Source organism: Oratosquilla oratoria, chromosome 5 (assembly GCF_046742065.1).
Source record: "Oratosquilla oratoria isolate Oo_2021 chromosome 5, ASM4674206v1, whole genome shotgun sequence".
Taxonomy (NCBI): Eukaryota; Metazoa; Arthropoda; class Malacostraca; order Stomatopoda; family Squillidae; genus Oratosquilla; species Oratosquilla oratoria.
The window spans coordinates 29,050,309-29,077,508 of record NC_134781.1 but is presented as its reverse complement, the minus strand read 5'-3'; the positions used below and the strand labels follow the sequence as shown (position 1 = coordinate 29,077,508).

The window sequence follows — 27,200 nt, the reverse complement described above, 5'->3', positions numbered from 1 at the left end:
CCACATTATCTTTTCCTTCTGTTATCTTAGTCACATTTAAGCCTTTCTTAGTCAAAATCATGAATCCTCCACCATGTTTCTCTGTTCTATTTCCGCCCAATGATTGTAGAGACCTTGTCCCACAGTATTTGGTGGTAGTGGACTTTTAAATTTTGCTCCACAATTCCCATTATGTCTGGTTTCTCTATTGACAGATAGTCATTTAATTCATTTAGTCCTGAAATCATACTATGTTAGTATACGTTATTTTTAATTTATTTTCTTCTTTTTTTTTTTGGTTTGTTTCCTTTTTTTTCAGCCTCAGCCTCAGGTCCAGTACTCTTCAAAAAACCCATTCTTTTCAGTCTCCGTTCTTCTCTCGTTTTTTTAATTTGCTTCATTTCTAAGTATCTTTTCTTTCTTTTTCTGCATTGCTCATTTCCTTTTTTATCCATACATTTTTGTGATTTTCACTATTTGCCAGCTTTGTTGCCTTTGGTAGTATCTCTTCAGCTATGATTTGAGAACTTAGTTTGATTTTTAGTGGCCTATAGTGTTTTTCTCTAGAGTATTGTCCCAATGCACTTTTTTTTTTATCCACTGTGTCTCTTACCCAGTTTTCCTTTTCTTTAATTAATTTAATTACCAAAAAGGGAGGTAGCCAAAAAGTAAATGGCATAAAATCATTCCCACCCATTCCATCCCTGAATACACTCCACACCCCTCCATCCTCCCTCTTATCTTAGCACCTCCTGGATGACGGGTCATCCCTGCACCTTGTCCACGGCCTGGGTCAGAAGCAGTGTCACAAGACACAGCACATCCACAGCAAGGCCACTTCATTAAATCGGCGACCCCCCCCTCTCCGTCCCCCCATGCATAAAGGTTATTGAATGTTTTGTTGGAGATGGTAGAGTGCCGGAGGACTGGAGGAGTACCTGTATAGTTCCACTCTACAAGGGGAAAGGGGACAAGTGTGAGTGTAGTAGTTTCAGAGGGATCAGCTTGTTAAGTGTAGTTGGGAAGGCTTATGGGAGGATCTTGATTGAGAGGATTAGGAGAGGAACAGAGGGAGTAATTGGTGAGGAACAGTGTGGATTTAGGACAGGTAGAGGATGCATAGATCAGATTTTTGTGGTAAGACAGAAATATGAGAAAGCTATAGGAAAAGGTAAAGATGTTTTTTGGGCTTTTATGGATCTGGAAAAGGCTTATGACATTGTAGACAGGAAGGCACTGTGGGAGGAATTGCAGATATACGGGATAGGAGGAAAGCTTTTAGGAGCTTTCAAGAGTTTTTACGAGAGTAGTAGAGCATGTGTCAGGATTAGAAATGGAGAGAGTGAATGGTTTGAGGTAAAGGTGGGACTTCATCAAGGATGTGTTTTGTCGCCCTGGCTGTTCAACTTATACAGAGATTGGGTGGCGCAAGAGGTAAATGCAAGGGTGGTGGGTCAGGGATTGGAGATGTTGAAAGAAAATGGAGAAAAGTGGGAGGTGAGCCAGCTGTTGTTTGCAGACGACACTGCACTTGTAGCAGGATCAGAGGAAGGATTGAGGAAGTTGGTGACAGAGTTTGGGAGAGTGTGTGAAAGAAGAAAGTTGAAGATAAATGTGGGTAAAAGGTGATGAGATGTACAAGGGGTGAAAGTGGCAGCAGACTGGAAGTGAGCATTAAGGGAGAGCAACTGGAGGAAGTAGATAGTTTTAGATACTTGGGTGCGAATGTGGCAGGAAAGGGAGGAGTGGAGGTGGAGGTATAATGTACATTGAGAGAAGCAAGTAAATGCCTTTGTGGATTAAAAAGTGTAATGAGAAATAGACATTTGGGAATGGATGCTAAGAGGAGATTGAATAAAGGAGTGATTGTGCCAACAGCACTGTATGGGTCAGAAACATGGAACATAAGAGAGGAAGAGAGAAGGAGTTTGAATGTGTTTGAGATGAGGTGTCTGAGAAGTATGATGGGAATTACAAGGCTAGATAGAGTGAGAAATGAGGAGGTGAGGAGGAGAATGGGTGGAAAGGGAGCTGGGAGATAGGGTTGATAAAAGAGTATTGGGATGGTTTAAACACATGGAAAGAATGAAGAAAGACTAGTAAAAGAGGTATGGAAGGCAGATGTGGAAGGAGTAAACATGAGGGGGCGACCTAGGATGAGATGGATGAATGGGTTAAAAGGGGCTTTGGGGAAGAGGGGAATGTCTGTTAAGAAAGGGAGAGGACAGAAGACAGGGGTGAATGGAGAATGGTTGTATATGGATGATGTTGTGATGCATGAGGTGGAATGGGTGGGGGGATGGGGGGTGAGGTAGTATGTGTGAGAAAAATTTGACACAGCCTGAAGGGACTTCTCCCTGTCATCTCATTTTCTACATGAGGGGACAGAGAGAGGGGGTTGCCAATTTAATGAAGTGGCCTTGCTGTGGATGTGCTGTGTCTTGTGACACTGCTTCAGACCTAGGGCATTGGACAAGATGCAGGGATGATCCATCATCCAGGAGGTGCCTAGACAAGAGGGAGGGTGGAGGGGAGTGGAGTGTATATGGATGGAATGGGTGGGTATGGTTTTTATGCCTTTGTTTTTGGGCTACCTCCCTTGTAAAAGGGAAAAAGCCTTTGATATATGTATGTATATACTTTACCATTTCTTTGGCATTTTCCTCTACCTGCTGTTGTACTATTTCTTCAACTGTTATTTTCAGATTTTCTTGTTTTTGTTTCCATTGATTTTTTATTTCTAGGAGATCCGTCTCCTTAATTGATTCTCCAACTTTTTCAGTCACTGCTTGTATTTGTTCTTTGACTTCTTTCTTCAATGCTTCATTTTTGTTTTTATCTTCATTTTTCATTCTTTCATTATCACTTCTGACCATATTTAATTAATTTTTTAGATCATTAAGATCTCTGTTCATTTCTTCATTAGCTTTTCATAGATAGCTAATCCCTCTGTGCATTGCTCTATAATAAATTTTTAAATCTATTAGTTCCTCCATCAAGTCGTTAATATTCCGATTTCTTAGTACATTTCTATACTAGTTTCTCTTTCTACATCTAAACCTTTACCTAATAGTCCTCTTCCACTTGTAAACCCTGAAAAATCATTGATTTCCCACCTTTGAGAAGACCTTGGGGTATCATTCAAACAAGTTTTTTTGGGATCACCCCCAGTGGTGACTCAACTCTGTTCATGTCCAGTCCTCTCTTCGTTGGTTCATTTTTCCTTTTTTCTTCTTTTCCTTCATCCATTTTGTGTGTAAATCAAACTGGATACTTATTTCACCATAGCAGTCACTCAAAACACAGCTTCTGCTGCTATCCAAAATTAGATATTTAGAGTACCATCACCTTGGAGGTAAATTGTAGATTGAGAGAAGCAAGTATATACCTTGGGGGCTTAAAAAGTGTCATGAGAAATGGGCAGTTGGGAATGGATTATAATAGGGGTGATTGTGCTGACAGCACTGTATGGGGCAGAGACTTGGAATTTAAGAGAGGCAGAGAGGAAAAGTTTAAATGTATTTGAGATGAAATGTCTGAGAAGTATGATAGGGGTTACATGGTTTGATAGAGTGAGAAATGAGGAAGTGAGGAGGAGAGTGGGGGTGGAAAGGTAGTTGGGAGATAGGGTTGATGAAAGAGTATTGGGATGGTTTGGATATATGGAAAAAAAATGAGTGAAGAAAGGTTAATAAAAGAGGTATAGAGGGTAGAGGTGGATGTAGTGAACTTGAGGGGACGACCAAGGATGAGATGGATGGATGGTGTGAAAGGTGCATTGAGTAAGAGGGGAATGTCTGTTGAACAAGGAAGGGAGAAGGTAGGAGATAGGGATGAGTGGAAAATGGCTATGTATAGATGATACTCTGATGCAAGGATGGGAGGGGTAGGTAGTAGTTCTATGTGAATGATATTTTGACACAGCCTGAAGGGATTTCTCCCTGTCTTCTCTTTTTCTACAAGAGGGGATAGAGAGGGGAGCTTCCCAATTAAGTGAAGTGGCCTTGCTGTGGATATACTGTCTTCCTACATTGCTTCTGACCCAGGGCAGTGGGTGGGATACAAGGATGACCTTTCATCCATGATGTACTAAGATGAGAGGAAGAAAAAGGTGGTGAATGGGAGTGGAATGGGTGGGAGTGGGTATGTACTTTTTGGCTTGGTTCCCTCCTTTGTAAGGGAAAAAAATAGTGTATAGATAGATAGACCTTCACTTTGTTGGAGTTAATAGTTTGTTTTGTTTTCAGTATGATGGTGAAGAAGATGGGAAAGCCTTGCTCACCTGGATCATGACAGAACTCCGGCAGCATAAGATCCAGCTCTTTGACTTAGGATCTGTGCTTATCAAACCCATCCAGCGCATTCTCAAGTATGGCATCCCACATGCCTTTGTTTTGTTATCTTAATAAGATTTGGAAAAAGTTCACAGATCAAATTTAAATAATCACTGCTATAGTTGCATATACTCTTAGTAGAGATTGATTAGTAAGAAATTTGGTTTGGGGTATTGGCTGCATGTTATTGTGGCTAAGTAGCATGCAGCTGATACATTAGGGTTTTAATAGGGCACCCCTATGGATCAGAAACATACATCATTTTGTGATAGAGGAAATCTCTGTTCATTGAGGAATGATGATACTTTATTACACTGTGACTGTCCCCCCATTACGCTGTCTCCCCACCCCTTGTTACTCTCCTATACCATTTCTCTGAATATTCATTTTCTTTTTTTGCCTAACCCTGTGGTGGGGGAAAAGAATACTGCCACCAAGTCTTCCCACTTGAGTTGTACGAGGTGACAAAAAAATGGGATGGGGATAGGACTAGGCATCCTTCTCCCTGTAGCCCCAAAGGGGACATTCCTAAAAAAAGTAAAGGCATAAGAGGGTCTAGGAGTTTTCCAACCAGTACCCTAAGGTTTGGATCTTTTAATGTGCATAGATATGGTACAGATGAGAGCAAAAGGGAAAAGAAAGGCAGTATGTGAGAAGAACGATTAGATGGATGTGTTGGCATTGAGTGAAACTAAGTTTAAAGGGAGGGGTGAGTGTGAGTTTGGGAGTGTAGTTGGAAGGTTCTCAGGAGTGAAGAGAGGACGAGGGAGAGAAGGGGTGACTATACTAGTAAGTGAAGAGATAAGTAAGTGTGTAGTGGAGAGGAAGGAAGTTTCTTTAAGGTTAATGTGGATGAAGGTGAAAATGGGAAGGGAGATGTGGGATTTTGTAAGTGCATATGGGCCTGGTAGTAAGAAGAGTGTAGAGGAAAAGGAGGTTTTTTGGATGGATTTAAAAGAGTGCATAAAGGGATTAGGGAGAAATGTCAATGTAGTGGTATTGGTGGACCTTAATGCTAGGGTAGGAAAGGAATCAATAGACAGGGTGGCTGGGAAGTGTGGAGTTCTAGGAAAAAATCATGGTGGAGAGTTGATGGTGGATGTGTCTAGAAAGAGAGTTGATGATAGCAAGTACAGTGTTTAGGAACAAAGTGAAGCATAAGTACACATGGGAGAGGGTGGTGGATGGAAGGGTGGTAGAACATTAATGGGCTAGATAGTGGTAACCAGGATTATAGTAGATGTTGGGGATGTACATGTTCTAAGGGGAGAGAGTGGGGGAATATCAGATAATTTTTTGTTGGAAGGTAAGTTGAAAGTAGAGGATAGATGGACAAAGAAGAAAAGGACAGAAGGTAGGGAGTGAACTGCTTAAATGAGAAAGAAAAGGAGAAGGAGTACAAGAAGATGAGAGAGGAGTGGGAGTGAAGGATAGAGTATAACTAGGAGTGGAGGAGGCATGGGGATGGTTCAAGGAGGGAGTCACAAGGTGTGCTTATATGGTGTGTGGAACAAGGAGGATGTGAGGAAATAGAAGGAAGGTTAGTGAATGGTGGGATGAGGAAGCAAAGAAGGTTGTAGAAGAGAAGAAGCAAGCATTCACAGATTGGTTACAGAGTAGGATGAGAGGTACAAAGAAAACAACAGAGAGGTAAAGCATATATGGTGTGTGGAACAAGGAGGATGGGAGGAAATAGAAGGAAGGGTAGTGAATGGTGATGGAAAAAAACAAGTTTTTTTGGAGAGTGCTGGACTTGAGACTGAAAAAATGGTACATCTATGAAAATTATGGTTTAATATTTCAGGAATACATTTGAGAACTTACCAGTCATCTTTGTTTTAACCTGCGTAGATTCTCTAAATGTAGATGCTTTAGAAAGTCCAAAATTCTCGAAGACCTTCTGAACCGAAGACGTGATCCCTTGGTTAGAGGTTTCCAAAAAAGAAGTCCTTCGTCCTGAGCTCTGGGTAATCTGATCACTGTACCGATGTTAGTGTGCTCAGTATTCCAAGGGACTCTTATGAGTTCAAAAAGAGCTCAGAAGGCCACGGGTTAATATTTACTTTAAGTAATTTCTCAAAGTTAGTTCCTGATTTATCAAACCAAAATTGTTACATAGATTTAATAAACAAAATAAAGAGAAGAGTTTAATCATATCTTATTTAAAGTTACGATAGGCATGGTTTGAAGTTTCAGGAAAGTCTCCTAAATCAAAGAAAATAACACTTTAAAGGAAAGTTTCCCAAAGTAAGGTAAACACCAAGATTCCCAGTAACAATTGCCACACATCAAAAAAATGGAAACTTAAACCAAAAAGAAAAGAAATTTGAAACTAAAAGTGGCATACACAAATATCAATGGCATGATCTCTGGAATTAATGAGCTAAATGACTATCTAGAAATAGAGAAACCTGACATTATGGGAATTGTAGAGACAAAACTGAAAGGACCTCTATCAACAAGTATAGTGGGACAAGGTCTATACAACCACTGCTCAAAAAATAGGACAGACAAGCAGGGAGGTGTCATGATATTGACCAAAAAAGGGTCTCAATATGACAAAGATTAATAAAGGCAAAGGCAATGTAGAATTAATTATGATCAAAATTGTAAACAAAAAGATGAAAAGCAGAAAGTTTGTAGCAGTGTATGTACCACCAAAAACACAGGCTTGGTCGGATAGTGATAATTTTGAATTACTGGAAGACACAATGAATGTGCTAAATGAGTTACTGAAAGAGGGTGGTAACATAGTAATTATGATTTTCATGCAAAGGATGAAGAAATGATAGTAAAAGGGGGAGAAGAACTTTGGAGCAACATTCTACTGGATATGACCATCGAATACAACTTGACACAGGATAAGCATATTAATAAAATAGTTGGAGAAACCTACAATTTATTGAGGTCAATAAAAGTGGCATTTGCCTATTTGGACGAGGAAATGATAAAAAAAATTCTAACTACACTAATAAGACCAAAACTTGAGTACGCAGCAACACTATGGACACCCAGTACCAAAAAGAATATAAAAAAAATTGAAAGAATACAGGGGGTGGAGTGCATTTAGGGTGGGAATGGATTTATGCCTTTTTCTTTTTGGCTACCTCCCTTGTAAGAGGAAAAAAGCCTTGGTATATGTATGTATGTGGAAAGAATACAAAGAGCAACAACAAAACTGGCACCAACTCTTTCCAAAATGACATATGAACAAAGACTGTCCAAATTAGAATTACCAACTCTGGAACAAAGAAGGGAAAGAGGAGACCTACTATCTATAGAATTATGAAGGGAATGGAAATCTTAGATAAGAATGATTTATTGAAATGGGACAATGGAAAAACAAGAGGACACGAAAAGAAACTAAAAAAAGATCATCACAGAAGAGATCTGAAAAAAATAGCTTCCCAGACAGAGTGATAGATACTTGGAACAAGTTAGACAAAGAAACAGTGTGTGCAAACACTATTCAAGATTTTAAGAAAAAACTTGATGCTGAGAGATACAAAGACGGGTCACCATGAGCATAGCTCCCTTCCCATATAATACAACTAGGTAAATACAATGAGTAAAGGAAAATACTAGATATAGAAACAATGAGGAACTGTTGAAACTAGATTTGATATTAACTTCTGAACCAGATATTGTGAACAAAATGGAATATAAAACACCAATTGGAAAGAGTGACCATATACCAATAGAGTTTGAATTAAAAGAATAAAACAATGTAGGTAGGAATGATAAACATAGAGAAGGAAGATTAATGTACAACAAAACAGATTTTGTAAAACTAAGAAAAAATTTCCAAAACACAAACTGGGATAAATTCTCCAGAGGAAACAAAGATGGAAGAGAATTGGAACATATTCAAAGAAAAGTACAAGGAAGGAATTGATAAATATGTGCCAAAGAAGAAACAAAAAGAGATTTTTATATAAAGTGTTGGTATAACAAAAGGTGCAATGAGGCTAAAGACAGAAGAGACAAATCCTGGAAAAAACGGAAAAAAGACAAAGAAACATCCAAATGGCAAACATATAAAACTTAGGAATGAATATGTGAATATACATACATATACCAAGGCTTTTTCCCCCTTACAAGGGGGGTAGCCAAAAAGAAAAAGGCATAAAATCATTCCCACCCATTCCATCCCTGAATACACTCCACACCCCTCCACCCTCCCTCTTATCTTAGTACCTCCTGAATGACGGGTCATCCCTGCACCTTGTCCACTGCCCTGGGTCAGAAGCAGTGTCGCAAGACACAGCACATCCACAGCAAGGCCGCTTCATTAAATCGGCGACCCCCCCTCTCCGTCCCCCCATTGCATAAAATGAGAGGACGGGGAGAAATCCCTTCGGGCTGCGTCAAATTTTGCTCACACACACTACCTCACCCCCCATCCCCCCACCCATTCCACCTCATGCTATCACAACATCATCCATATACAACCATTCTCCATTCACCCCTGTCTTCTGTCCTCTCCCGTCCTTCCTCAACAGACATTCCCCTCTTCCCCAAAGCCCCCTTCACCCCATCCATCCACCTCATCCTAGGACGCCCCCTCATGTTCACTCCCTCCACATCTGCCTTCCACACCTCTTTTACTAGTCTTTCTTCACTCATTCTTTCCATGTGTCCAAACCATCCTAATATTCTTTCATCAACCCTACCTCCCAGCTCCCTTTCCACCCCCGTTCTCCTCCTCACCTCCTCATTTCTCACTCTATCTATCCTAGTAACCCCCATCATACTTCTCAGACACCTCATCTCAAACACATTCAAACTCCTTCTCTCTTCTTCTCATATGTTCCATGTTTCTGCCCCATACAGTGCTGTTGGCACAATCACTCCTTCATACAGTCTCCTCTTAGTATCCATTCCCAAATGTCTATTCCTCATTACACTCTTTAATCCACCAAGGCATTTACTCGCTTCTCTCAATCTACATTCTACCTCCACCTTCACTCCACCTTTCCCTGCCACATTTGCACCCAAGTATCTAAAACTATCCACTTCCTCCAGTCGCTCTCCTTTAATGCTCACTTCCAGTCTACTGCCACTTTCACCCCTTGTACATCTCATCACCTTACTTTTACCCACATTTATCTTTAGCTTTCTTCTATCACATACTCTCCCAAACTCTGTCACCAACTTCCTCAGTCCCTCCTCCGATCCTGCCACAAGCCCAGTGTTGTCCGCAAACAACAACTGGCTCACCTCCCACTTTTCTCCATTTTCTTTAACCATCTCCAATCCCTGACCCACTACCCTTGCATTTACCTCTCGCACTACCCCATCCATGTATAAGTTGAATAGCCAGGGCGACATAACGCATCCTTGACGAAGTCCCACCTTTACCTCGAACCACTCACTCTCTCCATTTCCAATCCTGACACAAGCTCTACTATTCTCATAAAAACTCTTGACAGCTCCCAAAAGCTTTCCTCCTATCCCGTATATCTTCATAACCTCCCACAGTGCCTTTCTGTCTACCCTATCATAAGCCTTTTCCAGATCCATAAAAGCCCAAAAAACATCCTTCCCCTTTCCTATAGCTTTCTCACATATCTGTCTTACCACAAAGATCTGATCTACACAACCTCTACCTGTCCTAAATCCACACCGTTCCTCACCAATTACTCCTTCTGTTCCTCTCCTAATCCTCTCCTAATCCACAGGAAAGAAAAAAGAAATTATGAAAAAAATATTATAGACAAATGTAAGGATGAACCTAAACTCCTTTACAGATATATAAATGACAGATTAAAGGATAAACACGAAGGAATGAAGGAGATAAAGAATATACGGATGACACAGAAATGGGAGAAGTTATGATCAGACATTTCAGGTCAGTTTTTACAATTGAGAGCTCACAATTTTGGGAAGATGGACAAGAAAGATCCCCCAAAATGAAAGAAAGAAAGAAAGGTAACACAGAAAGAAATAAGAGACCAAATAAAAACCTAGATGTTAGGAAATCGTATGGACCGGATGGAACTGCAAATTGGATACTGAAAGAGTGTATAGATGAACTGATGGACCAATTATACAAGATGATAGACTTTTCACTCAAAGAAGGAAAGGTACTGCAAGATTGGAAAGATGCAAATATAGTACCAATATATAAAGGAGGAAACAAAGAAGATCCCACAAACTACAGACTAGTATCCCTTACAAGTACAGTAACAAAAACATGCGAAAAACTTATCAGAAACAAATGGACCAAACACTTGGAAGAAAATAAAATAGTAAACCCTAAACAATTAGGCTTTAGATGTGCAAGATCGTGTACCACAATCTTGATATGCTTTTACTTGAGATTTATTGAGATAATACAAGAAAGAGATGGCTTGGCAGATTGTGCCTTCTTGGACTTGCAGAAGGCATTTGACAAAGTACCACATAAAAGAGCTAATAAGAAAAATTGAAAAAATAGGAATACAAGGTAAGCTACTGGAATGGATGAAGGATTTCTTAATTGGGAGAAAAATGAGAGTAGTACTTAGAGACAAACATTCGAACTGGGAAGATGTGAAGAGTGACGTCCTGCAAGGCTCTGTATTGGCTACTTTAATGTTTACCATATATATAAATAATATGGATGAGGGAGTAAATTGTTACATGAACTTCATTGCTGATGATGCCAAATTACTCAAGAGAGTAAGAACAGAAGAAGATTGCAGTTCGCTACAAGAAGACCTAGACAAAATATGGGAATGGAGTCAGAGATGTGAGATGAACTTCAACATTTTAAGAAATGTAGCATAATGGAATTTGGAAAAAGCAAAAATAGAGTATAGGGTCAATGTAAAATTGGAAACAAGGAAGTCAAAAAAGTCAATTCAGAAAGAGACCTGGGAGTGATCATCTCAAGTGACTTGACACCTGATAAACATGTCAATAAATTATTTGAAGAGACTTTTAATTTATTAAGATCAATGAAAGTGGCCTTCGACTACATGGATGAAGAAATGGTAAAGAAAATAGTGGTTACACTAATAAGACCTAAACTAGAGTATGCTGCAACACTATGGGCACCTAGCACAAAAAAGAACATAAGAAAATTAGAAAGAATCCAAAGAGCAGTGACAAAAATGGCACCTACACTATCAAATTTGACATACGAACAAAGATTGGAGAAATTACATCTATCAACACTGGAACAGAGAAGAGAAAGAGGTGATTTGTTGACCATTTACAGAATTATGAAAGGGATGGAAATTCTTGATAGAGACGACTTATTAAAATGGGACAGAAGAGAAACAAGAGGACACGAAAAGAAGCTAAAGAAGGACAGTTACAGAAGAGACCTGAAAAAGAATAGCTTCCCACATAGAGTGATTGATGTCTGGAACAAACTAAATGGAGAAACAGTGAGTGCCAAAACTATACACGATTTTAAGAATAAACTGGATGTGGAGAGATACGAAAACGGGTCACTACGAGCATAGCTCTCATCCCATAAAATACAACTAGGTAAATACATCTCTTAGTATCCATTCCCAAATGTCTATTTCTCATTACACTTTTTAATCCACCAAGGCATTTACTTGCTTCTCTCAATCTACATTCTACCTCCACTTCTACTGCTATATATATATATATATATATATATATATATATTTTTTTTTTTAAGGCGTATAAGTCAAATATTCAAGAGCATTTAAGGGAACCTTAGTTACAGAATATGTGTAGTACATGAGAATCAGAAATGAAGTGCTAATTTGCAATGTATTTTTCTCCTGGGACATTCAAGATACTGTAAGTCTTTTAGATGATCATAAGTAGGGATTTGGAATGAGTGACATAAAAGATATTAGTATATTATTATCTCCCATGAATTGGTTTATAGATTTACATACATACATACATATACCAAAGGCTTTTCCCCCCTTACACGGGGGGGGTAGCCAAAAAGAAAAAGGCACAGAAATCACTCCCACCCATTTTATTTCCCATATATTCCACTCCCCTCCACCCTCCTATCTTGGCACCTCCAGGATGACGGGTCATCCCTGCATCCTGTCCACTGCCCTGGGTCAGAAGCAGTGTTGCAAGACACAGCACATCCACAGCAAGGCCACTTCATAAATTTGGTGACCCCCCCTCTCCATCCCCTCATGCAGAAAAGGAGAAAACGGGGAGAAATCCCTTCGGGCTGCGTCAATTTTTTTTCATACATACTTCCACACCATCCATCCCCCACCCACTCCCCCTCATGCATCACAGCATCATCTATACACAACCCTTCTCCATTCACCCCTATCTTCTGTCCTCACCCGCCCTTCCTCCACAGACATTCCTCTCTTTTGTAAAGCCCCTTGCACCCCATCCATCCATCTCATCCTAGGACGTCCCCTCATATTCACTCCTTCCACCTCTGCCATCCACACTTCTTTTATTAATCTTTCTTCACTCATTCTTTCCATGTGTCCAAACCATCCTAATACTCTTTCATCAACCCTATCTCCCAACTCCCTTTCCACCCCTGTTCTCCTCACCTCCTCATTTCTCACTCTATCTAGTCTAGTAACCCCTATCATACTTCTCAGACATTTCATCTCAAACACATTCAAACTATTTCTCTTTTACTCTCTCATGTTCCATGTTTCTGCCCCGTACATTGCTGTTGACACAATCACTCCTTCATATAACCTCCTCTTAGCATCCATTCCCAGATGTCTATTTCTCATTACACTTTTCAATCCACCAAGGCATTTACTTGCTTCTCTCAATCTACATTCTACCTCCACCCCCACTCCTCCCTTTCCTGTCACATTTGCACCCAAGTATCTAAAACTATCCACTTCCTCCAGTTTCTCACCCTTAATGCTCACTTCCAGCCTACTGTCACTCTCTCCCCTTGTACATCTCATCACCTTACTTTTGCCCACATTTATCTTCAGCTTCCTTCTTTCACACACCTTCTCAAACTCTGTCACTAACTTCCTCAATCCCTCCTCTGATCCTGCTACAAGCACAGTGTCGTCAGCAAACAACAGCTGGCTCACCTCCCACTTTTCTCCATTTTCTTTAATCATCTCCAACCCCTGACCCACCACCCTTGCATTTACCTCTCGCACCACCCCATCCATGTAAAGATTGAACAGCCAGGGCGACATAACACATCCCTGACGAAGTCCCACCTTTACCTCAAACCATTCACTCTCTCCATTTCTAATCCTAACGCAAGCTCTACTACTCTCATAAAAACTCTTGACTGCTCTTAACAGCTTTCCTCCTATCCCATATATCTGCATTACCTCCCACAGTGCCTTCCTGTCTACCCTGTCGTTAGCCTTTTCCAGATCCATAAAAGCCTAGAAAACATCCTTACCTTTTCCTATAGCTTTCTCACATATCTGTCTTACCACAAAAATCTGATCTACACATCCCCTACCTGTCCTAAAACCACACTGTTCCTCACCAATTACTCCCTCTGTTCCTCTCCTAATCCTCTCAATCAAGACCCTCCCATAAGCCTTCCCAACTACACTCAACAAGCTGATCCCTCTGTAACTACTACACTCACACTGCGTAGAGCCGGTGGCCAGGGCTGGTTGCCGCCGTTTGGCCCCCAACTCTTGGGGTTGGAGGGTGGTCTCACGACGTAGACGCTGCGGCTCCAGGTAGATAGGCCCCACCACAGAACACTTCTTATAACATTAGACATTAGTTAAGATTTTGATGCTATCCTCCGCCACAACCTAACAAATAAAATATATAACACAGACATGCACAATGACACCAAAAGATGGCTGGCCAATTATCTGGCAGGTAGGAATGCTTATGTGTCATATAATGGCCAATCATCGCACATCAGAAACATTAAGAATGGAGTACCACAGGGCTCTGTTCTATCCCCCATGCTCTTTAATCTATACATGCATGACTTACCCACACCAGACACCTCAGAAATACAAATCTCTTCCTACGCAGACGACATAACAATCACATGCACACATCGTAACACAGACAAAGCTGCAGAAATAATCCAGCCATACCTTGATACACTCAACACATGGTTCATCACAGACTCAAAATAGCTCCAACCAAATCTACAGCAACACTTCTCACCAACTGGACAAAAGAACACAAATACATACTTCATCTCTACATCAACAACACTCTAATACCACTTACAAACACACCGAAAATTTTTGGTATAACATACAATACATCCATGTCTTTCAAACAACACATCACAAACATAAAAAACAAATGCACACCTAGACTTAATGCACTTAAGTCAATCAGTGGAACAACATTTGGACAAAACAAAGAAACTAATACAACAATATACAAACAATGCATACGCTCAGTGATGAATTATGCGAGTCCTGCATGGGCTCCTAATCTCAGTGAGACACACCACAACACCCTTCAAATTATACAAAACAAAGCCCTAAAAACAATTACAGGCTGCACAAATACAACACCAACAGACCATTTACACCATGAAACAAAAGTCCTCAAAGTCAAGGACCACCTCGACATGAGAGGCACACAAACACTTGCTGCTGCCACCACAAACACATCACACCCGCTACACTACATAATAGAACACCCACACACACCAAGAAACATTAAAACAACACCCAAAGACCTGTATCACACACAGATACTCTCTTCTCTTCCTCCACAACCACCAAATACCAGCCTCCGGAAACATATTCATAATCATCACTCACCGCTCCATTAACACACTGAAAAACAACACACTGCTGCATGCCAGACCCCCTGATATCCACCCTTCTGAATCCTCTCTCCCACGAAAGGACAGAGTCCACTTGGCCAGACTGCGGTGTGGCCACCACCCAGCACTTCTAAGCTACCAGAAGAGGCTGGATGACCACATTGTGAACAGCTGCCCAGGATGTAACACTTCACCCCATACCATACAACACATAATGGAAGACTGCATTATACACAATCATGCACGCAAACAACACAACATACACTCTATAAAGGATTTGTGGGAAAACCCAGTTTCGGCTGTGGCCTTCCTTGGGGAGACGGGACTGCTCGGACAGACAGTCTAGGGAACGACAACAACACCAACAACAACACCTACACTCACACTTGGGGATCGGTGCCACCTGCGTAGAGCTGATGGCCAGGGGTGGTTGCTGCTGTTTGGCCCCCAACTCTTGTGGTTGGGGGGTGGTCCCACGACGTAGATGCTGCAGCTCCAGTTCTATCCCCCACACTATTTAATCTAAACATGCATGACTTACCCACACCAGACAACTCAGAAATACAAATTTCTTCCTACGCAGACGACATAACAATCACATGCACACACCGTAACACAGACAAAGCTGCGGAAATAATCCAGCCATACCTTGATACACTCAACACATGGTTCATCACAAACAGACTCAAAATAGCTCCAACCAAATCTACAGCAACACTTCTCACCAACTGGACAATAGAACACAAATACATACCTCATCTCTACATCAACAACACTCTAATACCACACACAAACACACCGAAAATTCTTGGTGTAACATACGATACATCCATGTCTTTCAAACAACACATCACAAACATAAAAAACAAATGCACACCTAGACTTAACACACTTAAGTCAATCACTGGAACGACATTTGGACAAAACAAAGAAACTAATATAACAATATACAAACAATGCATACGCTCAGTGTTGAATTATGCGAGTCCTGCTTGGGCTCCTAATCTCAGTGAGACACACCACAACACCCTTCAAATCATACAAAACAAAGCCCTAAAATCAATTACAGGCTGCACAAATACAACACCAACAGACCATTTACACCATGAAACAAAAGTCCTCAAAGTCAAGGACCACCTCGACATGAGAGGCACACAAACACTTGCCGCAGCCACCACAAACACATCACACCCGCTACACTACATAGCAGAACACCCACACACACCAAGAAACATTAAAACAACACCCAAAGACCTTTATTACGCACAAATACTCTCTTCCTCCACAACCACCAAATACCAGCCTCCGGAAACATATTCATAATCATATCACTCACCGCTCCATTAACACACTGAAAGACAACACACTGCTGCATGCCAGACCCCCTGATATCCACCCTTCTGAATCCTCTCTCCCACGAAAGGACAGAGTCCACTTGGCCAGACTGCGATGCGGCCACCACCCAGCACTTCTAAGCTACCAGAAGAGGCTGGATGACCACATTGTGAACAGCTGCCCAGGATGTAACACTTCACCCCATACCATACAACACATAATGGAAGACTGCATTATACACAATCATGCACGCAAACAACACAACATACACTCTATAAAGGATTTGTGGGAAAACCCAGTTTCGGCTGTGGCATTCCTTGGGGAGACGGGACTGCTCAGACAGACAGTCTAGGGAACGACAACAACAACAACTACACTCACACTTGTCCCCCTTTCCTTTGTAAAGTGGAACTATACAGGCACTCCTCCAGTCCTCTGGCACTTTACCCTCTCTTAAACAAACATTAAATAACCTCACCAGCCAGTCCACCATAACTGTACCTCCTTTCTTCAGACATTCTGCATGGCATCCATCCAACCCAGGTGCCTTACCTGCTCTCATCATCTTAACAACTGCTTTCACTTCATCCTTCCCTATTTCTCCTCCATTTTCCTCACTCATCACGGTCATTTTCTTAGCGCTTCCCACTGCAGTTACCTTTCCCTCCCTATCCTCCTTCACATTTAGCAACTCCCTAAAATACTCTGCCCACCTTCCTCTCACTGCCTTCTCTTCCATTATCATCTCTCCATCTGCACCTTTTACCTTTTCTTCTATACTTGATTCGCCTCCTCTTCCTCTTTTAATTTCCTTCCCAAAACATCTTTTTATTACTTTCAAAATTTTCTGTTGTACTCTTTCCCCATTTCACATCTGCTCTACTCTTTGCTTCCTTTATCTTATACTTAACTTCCTTTCTCTTTACTTTGCACCTCTCATATGATTCCCTCGTCCTAATTAGTAGCCACTCTATGAAAGCCTGCTTCTTCTCTTCTACACCCTTCTTTGCTTCCTCATCCCACCACTCACTATCCTTCCTTCTATTTCCTCCTGCCTTCCTTGTTCCACACACTATCTTTGCACACCTTATGACTCCCTCCTTGAACCATCCCCATTCCTCTTCCACTCCTAGCTCTACTCTATCCTTTACTCTCTCCCACTCTTCTCTCAACTTCTTATACTCATTCTCCTTTTTTTCCTCATTTAAGCAGTTCACTCTAAGTACCTCCCTACCTTCTGCCCTTTTCCTCTTTCTCCACCTGTTTTCCACTCTCAATTTACCTTCCACCAGGAAATGATCTGATATTGCCCACTCTCTCCCCTTAGAACATGTACATCCTTAACTCTTCACACCATACTCCTGGTCACCACTGTATAGTCCATTAATGCTCTATCTGCCACCCTTCCATCCACCACCCTCTCCCATGTGTACTTATGCTTAACTTTCTTCTTAAACTCTGTATTTGCTATCATCAACTCTCTTTCAAGACACATCTCCACCATCAATTCTCCACTACGATTTTTACCCGGAACTCCATACTTCCCAATCACTCCGTCAATTGGTTCTTTTCCTACCCTAGCATCTAGGTCTCCCAATACAACTACATTGATATTTCTCCCTAATCCCTCTATGCACTCATTTATATCTACCCAAAGAACCTCCCTTTCCTTTATGCTCTTTTCACTACCAGGCCCATACGCACTTACAAAAACCCACATCTCCTTTCCCAGTTTCACCTTCATCCACATCAACCTTGATGACACCTTCCACTTCACTACCCGCTTACTTATCTCTTCACTTACTAGTATAGCCACCCCTTCACTCCTGAGTACCTCCCAGCTACACTCCCAAACTCACAGTTGCCCTTACCTCTCATTTTACTTTCACTCAAAGCCAGTACATCCATCTTTCTTCTCACAAACATACTGCCTATCTCTTCCCTTTTACTCTCATCTGTACCACATCCAAGCACATTAAATGACCCAAACCTTAGGGTACTGGTTGGAAAGCTCCCAGACCCTCTTATGCCTTTACTTTCTTTTTCAGGAATATCCCCTTTTGGGGTTACAGGTAGTAGGACTCCTAATCCCATCCCCTGTCCCTTTTTTGTCGCATTTAACGACTCAAGTGGAAATGCTTGATGGCAGTATTCTTTTGCCCCATCACAGGGTAGGTAGGCGAAAAAAGGAAATGAATATTCAGAGAAATGGTACAGGACAGTAACAAGGGGTTGGGGGACAGCATAACGGAGGGACAGTCGTAGTATAAAAGTGTCATTATTTCTCCATGTGCAGAGTTTTCCTCTATCACAGACAAAATGATGTGTGGCTCTGGTCCATAGGGGCACCCCATATAGACCCTAAAGTATCAACTGCATGCTACTCTGCCACAATAACATGTATTTAATTTTTTTTAGAATTTAGGTTTTTCAGTGTACATACATATACTAAAAGCCACTTTCCGCCTGATAAAAGGGATAGCCACCCAAAACATGCACCCACCCTCCACACATCCCACATCCCTCCCACACCCATTTAACACTAATTTATTGTTCTTTTTGATTTAGCTGCTTGTGAATGAAGGTTCATCCATGTCCCCTGGCCACTGCTGAGGTCAGAACAGTGCTAAATTTTTTTATGATCATGAGTAGGCCTTAATTTCTTATAGGAATCTACCCTTTTGGGCTACAGAGAGCAGGATGCCAAGTTCCATCCTCAGTCCTGTTTTAGTTGCCTTTTACGACCCGAGTGGGAAAACTTAGTGGCAGTATTCTTTCCTCCCCTATGACAGGTGTAGGCAAAAATGGAAATATATATTCTAAGAAGTGGTACAGGACAGTATTAAGAGTAGGGGGACAGCATAATGGACGAACAATTGTAGTGCAGCCCGTAAACACAGCTCAAAGGGATTTCTTCTTATCAGCTATTTTTCAGAATGAGGGGGTAGAGAGAGGGGGTCACTGATTTAGTGAAGCAGGCTTTCTGTAGATGTACTATGTCTTGCTACATTGTTCTGACCTAGGGCAGTGGGCAGGATACAGGGATGACCCTTCATCCATGAGGAGCTAAGATGAGAGGGGGAGGAAAGGGTAGTGGATGGGAGTGGAATAGATGGGGATGAAATGGATGAAAATGGGTATATGCCTTTTGTCTTTGGCTACCTCCCTTGTAAGGAGAAAAAAAACCCTTGGTATATAGATAGAATGAGTGGGCAAAGGAATTGGTGATATAGAAGATACTCACTTGTATATTTTTATCATCCATGTAAAGGCAGGAGACTGGGATGACACTTCATCCATGAGGATATACGATGAGAGGGAAACAAGGGTGGTGGATGAGAGTGGAATAGATGGGAGTGGATGCATGCCTTTGACTTGGCTACCTTATAAAGGGCAAGAAACCCTTGGTGTATAGATAGATATATATGTAAAATTTGTGTGTGCCTAAGGATTCATAAAGGAAGATAGGAAGATTTTATTGGAGATTATTACTGAAAAGGGAAGTGATTTGTTTGTTATTAGCCTGTATTTTAATTTATTTTTTTCCCATTGTATCTCTGCTTGAGAGGGAGGGTGGAGGGGTGTGGAGTGTATTCAGGGATGGAATGGGTGGAAACTATTTTGTGCCTTTCCCTTTTTGGCTACCTCCCTTGTAAGGGGGAAAAAAGCCTTGGTATATGTATGTATGTATGTATATATCTCTGCTTGCATGACTTTATGGCACTTTTATTTATTTTTTTTTTTTATTTAGGTACCCTCTCTTTGTGGACCGCCTAGTGAGTGAAACCTTGGAGTCGCACCCAGACTGGCCACTCTTGTGTGAAGCCAAGACCAAAATGTCCAATGTAGCCAAAGAAATAAATGAACACACCAAGAGGATGAACCTAGGTCTGTCAGGAGAGCTGTTATCGTAGGACAAATTTAAATTTCATGATTGTTTATTTATTTATTTTATTTTTTTTATTTATTCATTTTTTTTTTTTTTTAGTTGGTAGTTTTGTATGCATTTGCTTCAAATTGATATTTATTATTCTCCTGAATAGTGTCTAAGTATCGGAGTGGGGTGGACGAGTCCTTCCAGAGTAAGATGCAAAAGGTTAGCATGCACTCCGTGGCCAAGAAGTCTGCCAGAATATCCACCATGCTGTCAGCTTCCCTTGGAATCATGAGCCAGGTCAGAAGATGTTGCATGTTGCTAGGAATTTGTTACAACAATCTCTTCACACTATTGAGACCTTTTTTCCATATTTTTTAGTGAGTATGAAAATTTATTTTTATCAAAATGGTTTATTTCTTTGATTTTACAGACGAAAGATCCAATTTTTGATGCTGAGGAAGAAAAGTTCCTCTGTTGTCAAAGATTGACTACTGCTCTGGTACGTGATGCTGAAGCAGTCTTGTGCAGTGTCCAGGCACGTCATACAGCAGAGTATGGTGCTGCTGAGGGTGTGGCAATGATATATCTCAAAGATGCTAGATCCCCAGAAATTGAAAGCATTCGCAATGCTACCAAGGAGACTTGTGGTCGGATTCTTGGACAATTTGTAAGATTATTTTTGCTTGTTTCCAAAGCCAGTGGCTAGGTTCAGTAGACAAAATAGACACTACTTCTCCAATGAATTGGTTCAAGTTGAGGAGAATATTTGAGGATCGTATTGTATTGAGGGAAGGAGGGAGGGGTGGTGAATTGGAGAGGAGTATGTGGGGATGAAATGGGTGGGAGTGGATTTATGCCTTTGACTTTGGCTACCTCCCTTGTAAAGAGGGAAAAAGCCCTTGGTATATGTATATATGTATATTGTATTGAACCTGTCAAGCTTTTACTTGAGTGGTTGATGTGCTGCAGATGAAAAGGGGCTGGGTGGATTGTGTATACCTGGGTTTGAAGAAAGCCTGTGATAAGGTATCTTACAGATGTCTACTGTGAAAATTGGAGCATATTGGAGGACTTGAAGGACAGCTCTTAGGAAGAATGAGGGATTTTCTGAAAGACGAATGTATGGGAAATGAAGTAAAGTATAAGATGTCAGGGTGGAGCAAAATGATTATCATTGACCCAGGGCTCAGCACTGGCACCTATAATGTTCTTCACTTATGTAACTGACATAATGAAAGGAGTGATGAGCTTCACTAACATGTTTGCAAATAACACAAACATCAAGAAGAGAATAAAAAATGAATCAGTGAATCGATCATTTGCACTTGGTCTCTCTTGCATGAGACCCACAGCTCCCCGGTAACCAGCAATGGCCAATGAATAGGCCCATAGATCACTTTGTATTCAACAACACCCTTGTAGAGGATGTTTGCTTGTATGGTCACTTTGTGTTATGTGTGAGAAATTGTCTGTTGGTGGTGTTCTTTTATCTTTTGTGTAAGATCTCTGGAATTATAGATGAAAACTAAACCTCTCAATCTATCTATATACCAAGGGCCTCTTAGCTCTTGTAAGGGAGGTAACTAGCCAAGGCATGCACCCTCCCCCCACCATTTCACTTCCATTCAACACCCCAAAAAAAAAAAAAAAAAAAAATGGTTATACATGTATCTGAGAGCAGAATGATTACAATGCCATTGTCATGTCCAATTGATGGTATTTATATGCTTGTTTTTATAATTTGCTTGCAGGAAAGAATAATGTTAACTACAGTAATTGCACCACTGAAGCACTTAGTACAGTACTTCAAGGCACCGGAGCGTCTCATTCAGAAGAGACATGACAAGCTCTTAGACTATGATAATGCTCAGTACAAGCTCGACAAAAACAGGGATCCCACCAGGACGAGAATTGTAAGTTGACATTTAGTTAGGTGTCTGTTGCTAGGAATACAACTTTTGTTTTGTATATGTAATTGGTAGTATTTAATTTTGTTTGGTGATTAATATTTTAGAATGTGGGACGAGTTACAAGTACTTGTGACATTCATCAACATTCTCACCTCTACCCAGAGGTACTCCATGAGGCTGACATTCAGTTTCTAGACAAGGCTCAGGAGCTCTCTCCATCATATCAGGCTGTAATTCCTTCACCTTTTCACATAAGGATAGCTGATAACTAGTGACTGCTCTCCTCCTACTACTATCTATATATAAAGGGCCTCTTCCCTTTTATAAGGAAGGTGGCCAGCCAAGGCACACACCCAGTTCCACCCATTCCACTCCCATCCACCACCCATTGTTTCCTTCTCATCTTAACTCCTTATGGCTGAAAGGTCATCCCTGTCTCCTGCCCACTGCCTGGGTCAGAAACAATACAGCAAAACACAGTACATCCATTGTAGGACCACTTCATTTACATGGTGAGAGGATGGGGAGAAATCTCTTTAGGTTGTATCAAAATATCATTCATACACAACCATTATCCACTTACCCCTATTGCCTGCCTTCTCCCTTTCCTACTCATCAGACATTCCCATCTTGCTCAGAGCCCCTTTCATCATATGCATCCACCTCATTTTTGGTTGTCCCCACGAGTGCACTCTGTCCATCCCTGCTTTCCACACTATTTTTACTAATATTTCTTCAGTCATTTTTTTCCATGTGGCCAAACCACCTTCAAGCTCCCTTTCCACCCCCTCTTTCCTCATTACCTCCTCATTTCTCACTACCACAGGTACATACATATACCAAAGGGTTTTTCCCCCTTATAAGGAAGGTAGCCAAAAAACAAAGACATAAAAACCACTCCCATCACACTCCACTCCCATCACACTCCACTCCCCTGCACCCTCTTCCCTCCCTCTTATCTTGGTAGCACCTGGATGACGGGTCATCCCTGCTTCTTGTCCACTGCCCTGGGTCAGAAGCAGTGTTGCAAGACACAGCACATCCACAGCAAGGCCGCTTCATTAAATCGGCGACCCCCCTCTTCTTCCCCTCATGCAGAAAAGGAGAAGACAGGGAGAAATCCCTTCGGGCTGCATCAAATTTTGCTCACACATACTCCCTCACCCCCCATCCCCCACCCATTCCACCTCATGGATCACAACATCATCCATACACAACCATTCTCCATTCACCCCTGTCTTCTGTCCTCTCCCATCCTTCCTCAACAGACATTCCCCTCTTCCCCTCTACCCCATCCATCCATCTCATCCTAGGTTGCCCCCTCATGTTCACTCCTTCCACATCTGCCTTCCACACCACTTTCACTAGTCTTCCTTCAGTCATTCTTTCCATGTGTCCAAACCATCCCAATACTCTTTCATCCACCCTATCTCCCAATTCCCTTTCCACCCCCATTCTCCTCCTCACCTCCTCATTGCTCACTATATCCAGCCTAGTAACCGCTATCATACTTCTCAGACACCTCATCTCAAGCACATTCAAACTCCTTCTCTTTTGCTCTCTTATGTTCCATGTTTCTGCCCCATACAGTGCTGTCAGCACAATCACTCCTTCATACAATCTCCTCTTAGCATCCATTCCCAAATGTTTATTTTTCATTACACTTTTTAATCCACCAAGGCATTTACTTCTCTCAATCTACATTCTACCTCCACCTCCACTCCTACCTCTCCTGCCACATTCACCCCCAAATTTCTAAAACTATCCACTTCCTCCAGTCTCTCTCACTTAATACTCACTTCCAGTCTACTGCCACTTTCACCCCTTGTACATCTCATCACCTTACTTTTACCCACATTTATCTTCAACTTCCTTCTTTCACACACTCTCCCAAACTCTGTCACCAACTTCCTCAATCCCTACTCTGATCCTGCTACAAGTGCAGTATCGTCCGCATACAACAGCTGGCTTGTCTCCCACTTTTCTCCATTTTCTTTAACCATCTCCAATCCCTGACCCACCACCCTTGCATTTACCTCTTGCACCACAGGTAGAGACATGAAAATAGTCCCATATTAATACAACCCAGAAAACTTTTCAATGTTTCTCCCCCAACATATGTATGAGAAGGCCAGAATACTGTTGCATGTCACTTTGAGGATGAATTTTCAGTTAGTGAAACTTGAGACACCTTTTACAGTATTTTTGTGCACTTGGAAAGAATTAATGAGGAGAGACTAGTAAAGAGAGTGTGGAAAGCATAAGTGGATGGAGATTGAGAGGAAAAACAAGAATGAGATGGTATGCATGCTTGTTTATTATACATATTTTCAGAGTTTAAGAAATGTCACTAGTAAGTAAAAATCCTTGTTTATTTTCTGTTTTGATTAATTTGTTTATATTTATTCTTACCAGCTGGAAGAGGAATTGTCCCAAGTGAAGGGTACATATGAAGCAATGAATACACAGCTACTGGAAGAACTGCCCCTATTGAATTCCCATGCCACACAACTGGTTGCTATACTTCTGAAGTCAATGGTAGGAGCTCGCATGAATCTTCAGGGCCATCTTGCTCGCCAGTATCTGCAGCTGGCTATGGTGAGTCCATTAGGACACTGTTTTTTATGGAGATGTTGAAAAGGTCCTCAGTATTATTGGGGAACTAGCTTAAAAGTCACACTCTTTGCTAATTTTTAAGCTAGCTCCTATTGAGGGCTAATTGGGCCTGTGGATCAAAACTAAAGAGAGCAATAATAATAAAGCATTTATTGGTACCCTACCATTTTACATCACAGAATATCACATTTAGAGAATTTTGAATAAACTGAATTTAAAATATTTTTTTAAGTTCATAAAGTGTTGCCCTATCTACCACCCTTCATCCCACCACCCTCTCCCATGTGTACTTATGCTTGACTTTCTTCCCAAACACTGTATTTGCAATCAACTCTCTAAACCAGTAATTCTCAACGGGGGCAATTTTTGAGCTCAGGAGGGCGGAAAACGTCACAGGTATTGCTTCTAACTGACAAATCTTAAGCCTAATATAAAAGATCTAGCAGCGAAGCACCAGGCCCAAGGATCTCTTTAACCCGCAAAGTGTTTAGTACGTATATATACGTTCGGGAGGGAAAGTGTTTAGTACGTATATATACGGATCATCTTTTCTTTTACTTCACGGCACCTAAACTTGTAGAAATGGTTCAAGATGTCTTTTCTATTCCTAAATATGATTTTGAAAGCTCACTCTGATTTTTATTGTATTGCTGTGGTCTATTTCATTGAATGTATCCATGACCACGAGTGATTTATTGAAGAAATAGGTATTTTTATAGAAATATATCAGTGGTGTCATGATTACTTATCAATATACTCAAAATCCTGTTTAGTAGATCAGCTATTTTTATATTATTCCAACTTGAATAGCAATTTCAAGGTATTTTGTGTTCATGCGTAGTCATCGTCGGTTGTGTTGGCACCCCTGCGGCGTGATAAGCCGGCCATGCATGCTATCCAGACGCACTGTCACATCTTCCCTGCTCGCACGTGTTATCCTGCACCATGCCCCGGGGCTTGACATCGGCGGAAATAGAGTGTTCTTTATGACGATAATGTCACAGTTACAGGATTTTTTTCCCCCATGGCCGTTTATAAATAGGTAAACTTGAAAGTTTAGAGGTACAGGAATTTCCCCCCTATGGCCGTTTATAATAAGGAAACCTGAAAGTTTACAGGCACAGGATTTTTTTCCCCTATGGCCATGGGATGCGTATTTGCGTGTTCAACAGTTTACAAAGGATTACAAAGGCGGAGCATGCCGACAGGAGACCTTTTGGTCCATTACTAGGTCGGATGTGGGAAATATATATATATATATATATGTATCTGAATAAAAATAAAAAAAATTATAATAATAAAAAAAACTGGTCGGCAGTTGTAGGTACATTAGCCAATACACTTTTCCCTATGTAAGCATCAATTGCCACATTATCTGTGCTGTGTTTCATTCACATGTGCGTTCATATTCACTCATTCATTTCTGCCTCGGAACCTGAGTCCTTAGTTTCCCAGCCGTACGGATTTTCATGGGATATGCTACAGTCCAGAGGTAATACACAATTATCTCTTAGATATACTTGTAAAATTGGGATGTTATGTGAACTGTACAGTAGCAGAGCAATACCAAATTGGTCGGCAGCAAATGCAAAGACACGGAAGCTACATAATAAATGGGAAAATGTGTGGGGTACCACACCCCACACAGCAGGCAGGCGAGAGCGGGCGGGCTGTGGTATGCAGGAGTACCAACATAAAAAACATCAAATTGGTATAATGGCTTATTTGAGCAGCTGTGTACAATTTTGTTGTTGTTGGTGTTAGAAAACATGTTATGCTTGTGCAATGAAGGGATAATATTGTGCTACTTATATACACATACAGAAAATATAGTCTGTACGAGCGCGATAAATTTGGTACAGGTAAACGTCGACTTACGATGGCATTAGGTTTCGATAGAGCCATCGTAAGACGATTTCATCGTAAGTCGATCCCCAATTTGTGTATCACTGTTCCGTGGTCACTGTACCTAGCCTACCTGTATATTAACCACCAGAGATACTGAATATAGCCTATTAAACATGTACAGTAGTTTATTTAAATATTTTTATCCTTTTTACCATATTCAAACACTATAATATGTATTTTCAGTACGGAACTTAAATCTCGCGGGCAGCAGCCAATGCCAGCCGTACGACGTGACGTAATAATACTCGCATCATAAAATATAGTCACCGCTTATATCGATCGTTCTCTCTTTCACCCGCGAATTTTGAAAACCACAGAGAATGGGATTTAGGGCACATTTGAGAGAATGTAAAAACACAGGGGCGACTACAATAAATATAATCAAGACGCCGATATGGCAGCGTCGCGAATCCACTTGCTCCTCATGACGCCTACGTGTGCTGCACCGTATGGAAGGGGTTAAATTATCATATCGTCGTCGTCGTCGTCGTCATCGTAAAGTCGAACAATCGTAAGTCGCGGCCATCGTAAGTCGACGTTCA

The 27,200-nt window shown here is 41.2% G+C and overlaps 1 pseudogene; it reads left to right on the top strand.

Annotated features, from left to right (window-relative positions):
- Positions 1 to 27,200, top strand: part of LOC143025423 (uncharacterized) — a 137,315-nt pseudogene that overhangs the window by 65,704 nt on the left and 44,411 nt on the right.